General features: G+C 45.8%; 1 long non-coding RNA gene across 1 annotated transcript in view; it reads right to left on the reverse strand.

Annotated features, from left to right (window-relative positions):
• Positions 1–9,554: 9,554 nt before the first annotated feature.
• Positions 9,555–15,000, reverse strand: part of LOC121724820 — an 11,209-nt gene continuing 5,763 nt past the window's right edge. Inside the window, exons 2-3 of the long non-coding RNA XR_006035309.1 lie at positions 10,271–10,313; positions 9,555–9,619 (exon numbers count right to left, since the gene is read on the reverse strand). This is a non-coding gene — a long non-coding RNA (uncharacterized LOC121724820). The remainder of the gene's footprint in view (positions 9,620–10,270; positions 10,314–15,000) is intronic.

Genomic DNA, 15,000 nt, shown 5'->3' on the forward strand with positions numbered 1-15,000 from the left:
CTACACCAGCTCAGAGCCCATAGGGCCTACACCAGCTCTGAGGCCAGTGTTTTGGTCAGTGTAGGATGCCTTCAGCCCCTAGCGCGCAGATGTTTAGAACATGGACCACAGAACCTCAGAGTGTTCCACACAGACCTTCTAAGATGGTTAAGGGCTTCTACATACTCGACGCACCCGACCGGTAGCGCGACAACGTGACGTCAAAATGACGTAGATCTTGCTGGCGCGCCAGGATTTAACCCAGGTAGTGCGAGGTAGCGCACCACTCATTTTTTTTTTCAGACGAGCGCGACAATGCGGAAACAGGAAGATGGACTAGTTCGAGGGCAAGTGAGAGTTGCATTGTTTGTTACAGTAGTGAATTTTTAATAGTTTGCTGGATAAGTTAACAAAGTTACCAGCGAGAGTTGCAACACATGGAATTAAGAGGAAAGAATAGAAACTATTTATTTTCAAACAAAGGATATCTATAAGGCCTGAACAAAATCTCTTTCCAGTTCAGGAAATAACACAAACTCAGCCAGCCAAACTAGCTAGCCAGCTAACTTAAACTGTTTAAATTATTAAAATTTCCCTCGGGATGACTAAAGTATCTATCTATATATCCATCTATCTATCTATCTACCTGTGCACACACCTTGGAAACAAGATAATAATGATGATGGTAGTTGTGAATAGTAGCAACCAAAGTCTGAAGTACCATCACAGAGGCTAGCTACTAGTGTTTCTTACTGCAGCTTCTTCTGCTGTGTAACGTAGTTAGCGTTAATATTTTCACAACAGTGACACCTCTGTTCAGGAGAATATTGCAACTAGTGTCGCGACCACCATGCGCGAGTATAAATGGTTACGGCGCTTCTGTGATGTCACATTGTCGCGCTACAGGTCGGGTGCGTCGAGTATGTGGGACGTTTAAGTGTGAAGCTTCATGAGGGAGAGAGAGAGAGAGAGAGAGAAAGAAAGAGAATGATAGAGAGAAGAAGAGATAAAGGGAGAGAAGAAAGAAAAACAGTAGAAAGAGAGAGACATATAGAAAGAGAGAGAGAGAGAGGGGGAAGAAAGAAAAGGAAAAAAGAGAAAAACAGTAGAAAGAGAGAGAAGAAGAGGGAAAAGGAGAGAAGAGAGAAAAACAGTAGAAAGAGAGAGACATAGAAAGAGAGAGGGAGAGAGCCTGAGACAGAGAGAGGGAGAGAAATGGTTCCATGAACTCGAACAGAAGCGGCGCTCCTGTCGACACCATTGTGGACAGCAGATGAGAAGCTGCTGTGGACTTGCTTGTATGTCAGGAGCTGGGATGGATGTCAGTGGAGAACGCAGAGCAGAGGCTGATGCTGGTTATCACCCAGGCAACTAGCTTCCAGAGCATAATGATTGTTTTGATTAAGTGTTGTCCTCACTGACTCCCTCAATGATTATTATCTGGATCTAACACTCAAAGACACACCTTGGCATTGTACATACAGATCAGATGTGCATAAAGAAACAATATTACGTGCACAAGCACACATGATACACATCCTACTATTACACTCACTCTTCACTCATTCACACACACACACACACACACACACACACACACACACACACACACACACACACACACACACACACACACACACACACACACACCACACACACACACACATGGAGTGGACACGGACACATTGACACACACAAAATCCATCTGAAATGCACCTGTAAGTAAAGCAAACCAGAACTAATTAATTATTTCAACTCTGCATGACTGTTCCAGGATGTGCTTACTGACAGAATTAATGAATACACAACTACCAACCAAAACACGCTCCACACACACACACGCACTCACATACGTACACACACGCACACACACAGGCATATGGTGCTAGTCCACTCCACATGTTTCTGGTCTTTAATCCCTCTCTGTGCTTTTGGAGCAGGGCTGTGAGTGTTGTAGCAGGAGAAACAATCTGGGAAGGTGTGAAGAGGGCTTGCCAAATGAGATATGTTAAACAGACATGTGCAGCTGGCTGGACACACACACACACACACACACACGCACGCACGCACGCACGCACGCCATACACACACACACACACACACACACACACGCACGCACGCACGCACGCACGCACGCACGCCATACACACACACACACACGCACGCACGCACGCCATACACACACACACACTCAAAAACATAGACATACGTATTGCATATAAGTAGCATATGTCATTCATTAGGACAAATGGCTTTATTAGGACTAGAGGTTAACCAGATGATGAATAGAGGGTGAGAGTGTGTTTAAATCCATGCGGATGACTAATTACTCCTGTTCACTAGCTGCACACACGGTGCAGAATCCATTTCAGGGTGTTCCAACCCCAGCTGCAGTTTCTGTAACCTGCACTCAAAAACCTTCTCCCCCAGTCGGGTGTTGTTCCCAAGGCCCTGTCTGAGGAGGGAGTTTACAAATAGCAACACAGAGCCATTGTTGGTGGAAACCCATGTTTCCATGAGTTGGCAGTGGCCAGAGAGGACTGACCAATGGGGGGGGGGGGTTTCTGTGTTTCTGTGTCACTGCTCCATGCAAAGCCATGCCCGAAGGAGTGTGTGTTTGTGTTTGTGTGTGTGTGTGTGTGTGTGTGTGTGTGGTGTCAGGGCACATTATTTCTGTGTTTCTGTGTCATTGCTCCATGCAAAGCCATGCCCCAAGTAGTGTGTGTTTGTGTGTGTGTGTGTGTGCGTGTGTGTGGAATGCATCATGAGTATGTAAGATGTATGAGAATGGCCACGTTACGCATACAGCTTCCAGCATCCCGAATGAGCCCAATGTTTGGGGGAAGGGGGAGCAAAACAGAGAGCAAGAATGAGTGAGAGAGCAAGAGAAAGAGAGAGAGAGAGGGGGGAAGTATGGAATACAGAGATGGAGAGAGCAAGAGAAAGAGAGAGAGAGGGGGGAAGTATGGAATACAGAGATGGAGAGAGCAAGAGAAAGAGAGAGAGAGGGGGGGGAGTATGAAATACAGAGATGGAGAGAGCAAGAGAGAATCCCAGAGAGAAAGACAGAAAGACTGAGCTCTATCTGAATGTCACTAAAGAATTCTGACCACAGTTCATTCATCAACAGAGGTCTCGTTAAATCCGCAAATTTGACCGTTTTCTGCGCAATTTGGCCAGCGCGCACATGGATTTATGAGCTGTGCTGGGGTTTGTAGGTTCTGTGACCTCCGTAACAGGCGCGGCTTTATAGTACAGTAATTGCAGCATTAGGCAAGCCACCGAATGCCGGGGCAATTCATAAAAAAAGAACGCTTCTTCGTTCCATATTTTCTCTTGTTTGTAATCGTTCCCATACGCTGTAAAAAATGTTTTTTTTTTTTTTTTTGAGAAATGTCGAAATACACGACAGCCAATATTTTATGGATTTATTATAGCACACAAAAGCATGCAGAGATACAAACACAGACACACAGACACACACACACACACAGACTCGTTACGATATGCCAGCATCTGGAGTCAACCCTATGTCATAAATTAAAAAGATATTACTGTATCCTTCAAAGCGAGCCTGACTTTGCACCAGTGCACTGGGCGACCTGTGTGTTGTTTTGATTTTTCCATGACTTACAAACAGAATGGGCAAAATGCTACAGGGTTGTCTAGGTCCATCTTGCAAATTCCCATGAAATGAAACACTGGCTGAAACCAAAATTCCCACCGGCTCAATCTAATAAGTGACGATATTAGAAATACATTTTATGTGAGCTAATCTCTCCATGCTCTCCATTAGAATCAGAATCAGCTTTATTAGACAGGTTTGCGTAAACAAACAAGGAATTTGACTCCAGTTAATGTTTGCTCTCAAGTACAACACTCACTTAACATATAAAGAATCTGCCTCCTTGTTGTCCCTGTCAAGGTTGCCATGGTCGTGGACACGTCAACAGACACAGACAAGGAACAATAACAACTGAAGAGAGGGAAGGAATAGTGCAATATAAGTACAGTCTGATATTTAAGATTTAAATATAAATAGAGTGCAAGGCAGTTCGGTGCAATGGTAATATATTAATAACAATATTGTAACTGTAAGATTGAAGTATACATGAGGTAGGTGAGCAGAACAGTGGTGATTGTCTTTTTTCAGTGTAAGGGTGGGGGCTATTTCTGAGCATTCAACAGAGTCACTGCTTGGGGAAAGAAGCTGTCTTTGTGTCGGCTGGTTTTGGTGAACAGGGCCCTGTATCGCCTACCAGAGGGAAGGAGGTTGAACAGTTTGTGACCAGGGTGTAAGGGGTCTGCAGAGATTTTTGCTGGCCTTTTCCTGACCCTGGACCGGTACAGGTCCTGGATAGAGGGAAGGTCAGCTCCAATGATCCTCTCTGCAGCCCTAATTGTTGTTAATCCTAATGAGCTGGCTCATCTGGCCTGGTTTGTTTGGCTGGTCAGAGAATTTGGGGTTGCTCAAGGACAAATTAGCTCACGAAAAGCAAAGCCAAGATTGACCACTCGCCATGTCTCTTTCTGTGCTTTTGTCTCTTCTTGAACGCAACAACATGCACACACACACACACACACACACACACACACGCACACGCACACGCACACGCACACACACACACACACATATATATATACAAATACACACACAGATATAAACACACTCCGTTCTCACTATGTTTACAACTACAATTTTACCATTATATTGCTTGTATTGCTTGTATTATCATTGTGATGATGGCTTGGGTAACGCGGTATCTAAACAGTTATGCTATTAAAGTAAAAGAGAGAGAGAGAGAGAGAGAGAGAGGGAGGGAGGGAGGAGGTTCATAGTAACTGTGCATGTTTACTAATGAAGACTGATCTTTCCCACTCCGTTCACTGTTATGTGCCTCCTTAAAAAAACACCAACAACACCCAACCACAGCCAAAACTCTTCCTGAGCCAGAGCAGTCTCTCCCTCTCTCCAGCTCTCTCTCTCTCCTCCCTGCCTCCCGCTCTCCCTCCCTCTCTCCTCCTTGTCTCCCTCTCTCCCTCCTTCTCTTCAGCTCTCTCTCTCTCTCCTCCCTGCCTCCCTCTCTCCCTCTCTCTCTCCAGCTCTCTCTCCTCCTCTCTCTCCCTCCCTCTCTCCCTGTCTCTTTCCTGCTCTCAGCCATATTGGAAATGAAAGCAATTTAGACTAACTGTATCAGATATCACTGTCATGTCAGAGAATAATAACCCACCAATCAAAGTGAATTTGAGTGAGGGAGAAGAAAAAGAGGGAAGAAGGGAGGGAGAAAAGAAAAACGAAGGAGGAAAAAAAAGAGAGAAGGCTTTCCATATGTATTTAAAGGAGCTAAGGTCTTACAGCCAGCCAGCCAGGCACATGTTAACAGTTATGCCCAATGCCACTGAGCAAAGAGGAGCCAGGAGAGAGAGAGAGAGAGAGAGAGAGAGAGAGAGAAATAGAGGGAACATGGGGTAAGATCAAGGATGAAAGAGGTAGAGAGAAAATGAAGAAATGTAGTGAGAAGGATGAGAAGGATGATCCCTGAACAGGATGAATAGAGATACAACTGGAGGGAGAGAGGGATGGAGAGGGGAGAATAAAAGAGGGGAGGAGAGGAGATAGAGAAGGAGGACAGGTTGGAGAGGAAGGGGGGGTGGGAGAGTGCAGTATTTCAGGCCTGGGCGACATACTGACTCCACTGAGTCACTGAAGCACCACAACAGCCTGATTGGAATACTGGAATACACACATACAGGACACGTGTGTGCACACGCACACGCACACGCACACACACACACACACACACACACACATACATACACACACAGACGCACACCCACACACGCACACACACACACACACACATACACACACAAACACACACACACACAGAGAGACCTTCATCACAAAGACACACACACAGACGCACACACAGACACACGCGCACAAACGCACACACACACACACACACACACACACATACACACACACACACACACACAGACACACACGCACACATGCACACACACACATACACACACAAACGCATACACGCACACACACACACACACACACAGAGACACACACGCACACATGCACACACACACATACACACACAAACGCATACACGCACACACACACACACACACACAGAGACCTTCATCACACATGGATACATTTGCACACCACACATTTCTTCCCAACTGACCCTTCCTCCCCTGCCCCTTCAGCCCAACTGTGAGTAAAAACCTCCCATGTGACACCACCTCCAGGTTTCAACTCTGTCCAGTAGGTGGCAGTGCTGAGCCTTCCCCCTTCACACAAACACCAGAGCTTCTTATTTACAATAACACAAAGAAACAGCTTTACACAGGGTTTATAGCATGCGTTCTACAGATGTAGCACACTTTGGCTCCACCAGACCAGCCCACTGCAGACAGCACTGGGGACGAACCGGCGGAAGACGAACAGAAGTGGGCATTACATGCTCCGCAGATGAACCGAGAGAGACAGAAAACAGCAGAGAGAGATAGAGAGAAGGAGAGAGAGGGAGATAGAGAGAAAGATAGAGAGAGAGAGACAGAGAGAGAGTGGGAGAGAGAGAGAGAAAGAGAGACAGAGAGAGCATGAGGAAAAAAAACAAAACAACTATTGCCTCCAGACACACTGTAGTTGATCCGGAAAATTCTGACCTATTTTTCTGCTATGGAGAGGCAACTGGGCGCAGGAAAGATAGAAAGCAAAACAGACAGAGAAAGGGATGGGGAGAGAGAAAAAGAGAGGAAGAAAGAGACAACAGATATTTTAAATTAGGCATCATCATCTCATCATAATGCTTGTTCCTGCCTCTGCTGTCTGTACTGCACTCTCTTCTCCTTTGCTCCCTCCCACACTCTCTACCTCTCTCTCTCTCTCTCTTCTTTCATCCTTTTCTTTCTCTCCCTTTCCTTCTCTTTGTCTCTCCCTTCCCCTCTCTCTTTTCCTCCTTTCTTCTCCCCAACTCTCTCTTCTCTCTCTCTCTCTCTCTCTCTCTCTCCCTCCTCAAGTTGGTGTGCTGCACATGGCAGCACTGATGCCTCCAGACAACAGTCTGCTGGGGAGCAACTGAAGAGAGAAAAAGAGAGAGAGAGAGAGAGAGAAGGAAAGACAGTCAGAGAGAGAGAGAGAGAAGGAAAGAGTCAGAGAGAGAGAGAGAGAGAGAGAGAGAAGGAAAGAGTCAGAGAGAGAGAGAGAGAGAGAGAAGGAAAGAGTCAGAGAGAGAGAGAGAGAGAGAGAGAGAGGGTGAGGCTGTGGCTGAGGGGTGCCTGCGTGGCTAATATGGGGCAGAATAACAGATTAGTTGCTGTAATTTGTCCTGAGGCTTTAATAGGCCAAATTATACGCCAGCCTTCTCCTCGTATCAGCTGAAGGCATTCTCTGTGGTCAGTCCCAATTCTCGTCCCCCCCGGGGGCCCGCACACCTGTTTTCAATTTTGCCGCAAGCGCTATTTGAGTGTGTATGTCTTTTGACTTCTCTTTGACTTCATATGTGTGTGTGTGTGTGTGTAGATGGGTGTGTGTCTGTGGGTGTGTGCTGTTTGACAGCTACAAATGTGGTGCTGGCAGGTTGGTGTTGGTCGGTGTGGTGGTCGCTGATTGACAGGGGAATGTGGAAAATGGCACCCAGACAGACCATGGCACGGAGAGGACCTTAACACAAATCAGATTTCTTTCCCGCCCTCTCACTCACTCCCCCCCCCCATCATGTGTGTGTGTGTGTGTGTGTGTGTGTGTGTGTGTGTGTGTGTGTGTGTGAATCATAACTTTGAGGAGTGAGTGCTTTGAAAAGGTCGACAAGACGAGCAAATAGGTTATTGTAAGCTGATCCATTTAAAAGGCTGTATTAAAGGACTACCTGATCTCCTCTGAATTGGTCTGCACGGTTCCCCATGATTACTGTGGCTGAGATCAAAGCCAGCCTGTCTGCTAAACTGCAGCCTATTATGAAAATAAATGGAAATTTGACTGTGTGCATGGCTCTGCGTGTGCATTCAGGATTATTGGAGTTTTTGCGTGTTGGTGTTGTGCATATGTACAGTTTGGATTGTGCATGTACCTACGCATGTCTCTCTCTCTCTCCCTCTTTCTCTCTCTCACTGTGTGTGTGTGTGTGTGAGCGTATGTATGGATGGATGTGGGATATGAGTGTGCAGAAGAATGTTAAAGCTGGTGCTCCTCTGTGTGTGTGTCACTAGGAGTTCAGCTCCATGCAAATGAAACATTTCATTGTTTCAGGGTTTTTTTTCCCCTCTCCTAGCCAGAGTTTCCTCACAGAATTTCTCTCTATCCACTTCTTGCTAAAGTATCCTATTCAGGAGAATTACAGTTCTCCTGTGTGTGCAAGTCTATAATCTATGCGTGCATGTGTTTGTGTGTGTGTGTGTGTGTGTGTGTGTGTGTGTGTGTGTGTGTGTGTGTGTGTCTGGGGGGGGGGGGGGGGGGGGGGGGGGGGGGGGTGATATGTATGCACCCACATGCATTTGCATCTGTGTATTGCATGCATACTTATGAGAGTTCTGAATGTGTATGTCACACATTTTTTTCCTATGAAATAACTTATCTGATCCATACGCCCCCTTACGGCAGCAGCTTGGTGTTTACTGATGTTTATTCTGTATCTCATCACTTCCTCCATGCATGTCACACATGAGGTTGGACAAAATCAGATGATTTGATCTCACACTTACACACACACACACACACACACACACACACACACACACACACACACACACTCACAAAGGTCACACATCTCGGCCCAGAGTATGGATGCAATCTCTCCTTTCCCCCTTACGGCCACTAACATCACAGAATTTCCCTCACACACACACACAAACACACACACATTTTCACAGGACATACACACACACACACACACAACACACACACACCACACACACAAACGTCAGACATCTCGGCCCAGAGTATGGATACAATCTCTCCTTTTCCCCTTACGGCCACTAACATCACAGAATTTCCTCACACACACACACACACACTTTTACACACACACACACACACACACATACACACCACACACACAGACATTCTGTCGGTACAGTAATTGAAGGGAACACCAGTAAAGTTATATCATAACCATAATGGCCTGGCCAACGTCCCAGAAATGGTTTCACTCACAGATTAACACAGCAGCCAGGAGACCTACTCACAGTCCACAGGACACACACAGTCACGCAGAGAGTCATATAGGGCTACAGCGCTCTGAAATTGCATAGATTCAGTTGGGTGTCTACTGGCAGAGAGCTTTATTTGGGAAAGGTGATGAGAGGGGTGACGTGTGAGTGTTAGATAGCCTTGGCTCTTGAATGTCATCCGCACACACATGCATACACACTCCCATTCCCACACACATGCATACACACTCCCATTCCCACACACCATGCATACACACTCCCATTCCCACACAGTGTAAATGGCCCGGTTACTATATGATTATGCCAAACAAATGTAAATACACAGACACAGCTTAAAACACCTGGAATCCACACACACATAGACATAGACAGCAGCCTACCTGCTCAAACTCTCTGAGGGCTGTGTGTGTGCAGGGGGGGGTCCTTTGTCTGTCTCCACATGACAAATCTGAGGGAACCATCACAAAACACACAAATCAACTTAGTTCTACAAGTGACACATCCAAAATACAAGAAGAAATATGTTTATCAGCTATATCAGACAACCACGCACACAAACACACACACTGAGAGAGAGAGACAGCGAGAAAATAGAGTACGTGGTTTGTTTGTTTAATTGTGTGTGAGCACAGCAACTCGAGTCCCATAGGGCATGATCACAGGAACATTGGCTGCACTCAAACTTCTCGCAGTTCTTTAAACTCACTGCTTGAGCTCATTAGGCATTATTAGGGCCTCCAGCTTAATATAACCAAGAGATGGAAGCTCTGTGTGGTGTGTGTGTGTGTGTGTGGTGTGTGTGGTGTGTGTGTGTGTGTGTGTGTGTGTATACACACACACATGTGTGTACGTGTGTGTGCTTTCTATTAGGGGTTGCTAATGATTTGCTGGGGTAGGGACTGGTTGTGTAGATAGCAGTTTTCTTATGGGGAGCAAGAACCTGTGAAATATTGGATCTGCCATGTGTTTAAGGCAATGAGAGAGAGAGAGAGAGAGAGAGAGAGAGGGGGAGAGAGAGAGCGAGAGAGAGAGAGAGAGAGTGAGAGAAGAGAGAGAGGAGGAGAGATAGAGAGTGAGAGTGAGAGAGAGAGAAACTCACCACTCAATGTCAACCATGCTCTTCGGTCGGCCCACCATAGTGCCTGAAACATATTAGAACACCATTAAATACACACACACAAACTTCACAAACACCAACATACACAAGTACACTATAATGCGTCATAATTGAAGCTCCAGGAGCTGAGATTTGCTTTTAGTTGATTGATTTGATGTGTAACATATCCTGATTTCAACTCATGAAATGAATCAACTCGTACAATAATTAGACCTTGTCAACTGATGAATTAAACTGCAGAGGGCTAAATAACCACACATGGTCAGGCTGGGCTAACCTCCCCCTAACATTAATCCTACACCGACTGCTTTCACACATTCACATCACCTTCACATCATTCTTGGTAAATATGTTGTTGGTGAAACATTTCACCAACCTCCCCCTAACATTAATCCTACACCGACTGCTTTCACACATTCACATCACCTTCACATCATTCTTGGTAAATATGTTGTTGGTGAAACATTTCACCAACAAAACACAAAACAACAGCAACGACTTCCGCAAATGCATCACACCTGCAATCACAGTGGGAGCGGATCAAACCAGCTTTCTTTTTAATCATGTTCTCCCCCAGCTTTTGTAGAAAAACCTATGGCGACCACAGACTGTAAAAAATAACCTATGGCGACCATAGACTGGGTTTTCCCATGCTGCCTTGTGCGCGATTTTATTCACGCTGCAAGACAGCCTGGATTCCATGGACTTCGTTTTCACCTCAACGAAGGAACCAATCACAGAACGGAGGGGGGACAGCAAGACGATAACGACACACCGAAACGGTTACGAGCTACGTACAGACGCATTTGATAGACATTCGTAGCGCCCATTAAACGGCTCTGGGAATTCGTAAACCACGTTTCAAATACGAGAAAATGAATGTGTAGTTCCCAGACCCCACCCCAATGATATGAGGTTTGGCGTTAGCCAGGCTAATGGCGACCTACACTCACAGAACAATACTAACACACACCGCCCCCCCCCCCCCACAGTCCTCCCACTGGAATAACACCCACAACCCACAGCCATGAGAGGGAATGCTGGTCATGCTCCAAGGTACACGGCCAGCTTGGATGCACGTTGTTTGACAGTGATACTGCTAGACTATCATTTTTATGCACCCACACACACGCTCACACACACACACGCTCACGCTCACACACACACACACACACACACACACACACACACACACACACAGGTAGGGGGGCTTTCACCATTCTCCCTGTCTTAGTCCGAAGAGCTTTTGAGGTTTCTGGCCGAAGTCATGCGGGGAACTATAAACGCCAACCAAAAGCCTTTATACAAAAATATTAACCATGTCATTAATGTAAGTGCTTCCATCACACCACCGTTTTCTCTCTTGTGACACTGCCCAGATAGGGACAGAAAAAACTTTTCCGAAGACCTTTCCTAGGTTCCCTCTAAAGAGATGTGAAATTGTTGCTTTGGTGCTGTTTTCATTTGCAGTGAGTGAGAAGTGGCCGAAAACCACTAAGAAAAATACTCAGCATGTTCTCCTTTTTCACACTCTATAACATGGAGAGGTCAGTCAATCTGGCTTGGGAGGAATGTAAGAAGTTCAGGTTGCCAGAGAACACCTCTCTCCCTATCTCTCATTCCTGGCTAAAACATCTGTTTAAGAATATCCCTCGGGGAGTCAACGAATGTCCCAGATTCACTACATATTTTCACTTCACTTCCTCTTCAACCTTCACCTGTAGGGCTATCCCTTCAGCCTAACGTGCATAGAGGATTTCTATTATGACAACAAAATGAGATAAGGCTTACGTTGGACCTTTGCTTATTCTCACTGGTAATTCAGGACTCAACTGACAAAGAAACCGCAAATAACACCCAACAGACAAAATGACTGAGAAGCAGAAACTAGAATCGTTACAATGCAGTGAAGCAGGAGGCGCAAAGAGTTCCACCAGGAGGATTCAAAAGTTTGATTCAAATTAGCCAAGAACAGGATATATCATGACTCTCTCAGTCATTTGGAACTCTAAATATGAAAATGGTCAAACAATGTTCAGCACTTTTTTCAACTCCAGCTGTAAACTTATGTCACCTCAAAGGAGCATAATTGTACCGAGGGAGCTTCCAAAAGCTACAGAATAATAGCAGTGGAGTCAAATGCAGAGTTGATCCTACTGCATCATCCCTGGCCCAGCATGACTAACAACCGAGTGGAAACTAAATCAGGAGACCGTTAGTCGCACAGACTCCTGTCTTATCTCATGTCACATGGCCATGGGTCAGTCTGTTTCCTCCTAAACTCAATCAAAAACCTTTTAGGCAAGTCCCTCCACTCGGCGGCCATATTGCAATGCATTTTGGGCACTTATCGGGTAACTATTTCGGGCAGAACTGCATGCGCACAAGGCAACACAACACCAACCATGTTCCAGCTGCGAGTTCACAACACGATTGGCACAATGTATTCACAACACACCACATGATTGGCACAATGTGCCAACTTTTGGCAGCGGAAGGGGCGGAATATGTGTAAACGACTGCCATGTTTGTGTTACAAACTAACCCCATACATTTCTATGGGGGATTCTTTGAGTGCTGTGTCTCATTAGAAAGTCTCTGACTCAACGTCACACACTCCTCTTCCGATCCTCTGAGGTAGTAAGGCATGATTACATTCAACTGACCGCTCCTGTGCAGTCATAAAAGACACCCCAGTCTTCTCCTCTACGTCACAGATTATTTATACAACTACTGTCATACAATCCAACAAGTGTTGCATTCAGCTGACCACTTCAATACGAGCATAGCACCAACAACAACCCAGCTGGCACAAGTGAAAGTTTGATACTAGCTATTAGTGTTACTGCACTACCTGGTCCAGTAGCTGTGGGAATGACAGGTGTGGTGCATTTATCTGTCATTCTCATATATATACCATCAAAATTCTCATAATATACAATCAAAATGAAGATCGGAGGAAGATTTCGCGCCAAACTTAGTTGCTTACAAAAAGCATCCCTTAAATGGGATGGGGAAGTGGGGCAGCCGTGGCCCACTGGTTAGCACTCCGGACCTGTAACCGGAGGGTTGCCAGTTCGAGCCCCGACCAGTGGGAACGGCTGAAGTGCCCTTGAGCAAGGCACCTAACCCCTCACTGCTCCCGAGCGCCGCTGTTGTAGCAGGCAGCTCACTGCGCCGGGATTAGTGTGTGCTTCACCTTACTGTGTGTTCATTGTGTGCTGAGTGTGTTTCACTAATTCAGGGATTGGGATAAATGCAGAGACCAAATTTCCCTCACAGGACCAAAGAGTATAATTATACTTACTTCAATATGAGGCAAACTGTGGTGCACTGTTACTTTAAACGTGGGCTACTAGCACGTTGTTTGCTCAGATTCTGACGCAGTTTGTTTCCAGAATGCCCAAGATTCCGTGCCTCCCTTGCATTTAGCAGTAATTCAGACCATCACGCTGTGGGGACCTGTGTTCTCTCTCTAAATTAGGACTAATGCCATGATGTAACTAGTGATCTAATTTTAGTTCCATTCGGCAGAAACAGCTTTGTTGTTGGAGTTTAAAGGGAGTTTGTTTTTTGACCCCTTGGACTATGAGGACCATGGCATGCTGTTCCAAAGAATGGATGCAACAGCAATATGCTTGTGTCATAACTCAGATCATGATCTGTGGAGCATTATCTTTACACGTGCATGCACATGTATCAGAACGTACAGAATGATCTGGAATGGTATGTACACAATGAGGAAGTGAGACATGTAGACTGTTAGTGGCGGGCGGCTGAGGTGCAGATTTGTAAGCTCGGCAGGTAAAAAGGCAATCCAGATTTATTAGCTGAGGGCCATCAAGTATCTAAGACAGATGGGTAGACGGACAGTAAAACCCTTCAGCTCTTTGATGTGTGGTCACCGAGACAACAGCATTTATGGCTAAGACAGTATTTGCATCAAATACTGCTCCACTGGGATTGACAAGATCCCCCAAAGTGTTGTGTAGAGAGAGGGTGAGAGAGAGAGGGTGAGAGAGAGAGGGTGAGAGAGAGAAAAAGAGTGAGAAGGAGAAGTAGAACAGATGGTTCTCTGTCACCTGCTGACAAATGCTGAGTGCATTAATGAGTTTGTGTTAACAGCCTTCTCCACGTCTGTGTGTGTGTGGTGTGTGTGTCTGGTGTGTGGTGTGTGGTGTGTGTGTGTGTGTGTGTGTGTGTGTGTGTTAACAGCCTTCTCCACGTCTGTGTGTGTGTGTGTGGTGTGTGTGTCTGGTGTGTGGTGTGTGTGTGTGTGTGTGTGTGTGTGTGTGTGTGTGTGTATGTGTGGTGTGTGTGTGATTGTGTGTGTTTGGTGTGTGTGTGTGTGTGTGTGTGTGTGTGTGTGTGGTGTGTGGTGTGTGTGTGTGTGTATGTGTGTGTTACAGGAGAGCTGAGTGGGCAGCTTAGCCTCACCTCACCATCTCACTATTTCCTCTTTTCATCAGCTGTATAAATTATTATGTTCACAATGGGTGTGTTACGTAGATGACAAATTAGGCAGCACACACATCTCTATATAACATCACTACTCAACATCTCAAGTAGCTCTCTCTATCTCTCTCTCTCTCACACTAACACACCCTTACACACACACACACACACACACACACACACACACACACACACACACACACACACGTCATTTACTTGCATATTCCATGAGACCATCATAATGAAAGTATCTTTCC

Source organism: Alosa sapidissima, chromosome 12 (assembly GCF_018492685.1).
Source record: "Alosa sapidissima isolate fAloSap1 chromosome 12, fAloSap1.pri, whole genome shotgun sequence".
In the NCBI taxonomy this organism is placed as follows: Eukaryota; Metazoa; Chordata; class Actinopteri; order Clupeiformes; family Clupeidae; genus Alosa; species Alosa sapidissima.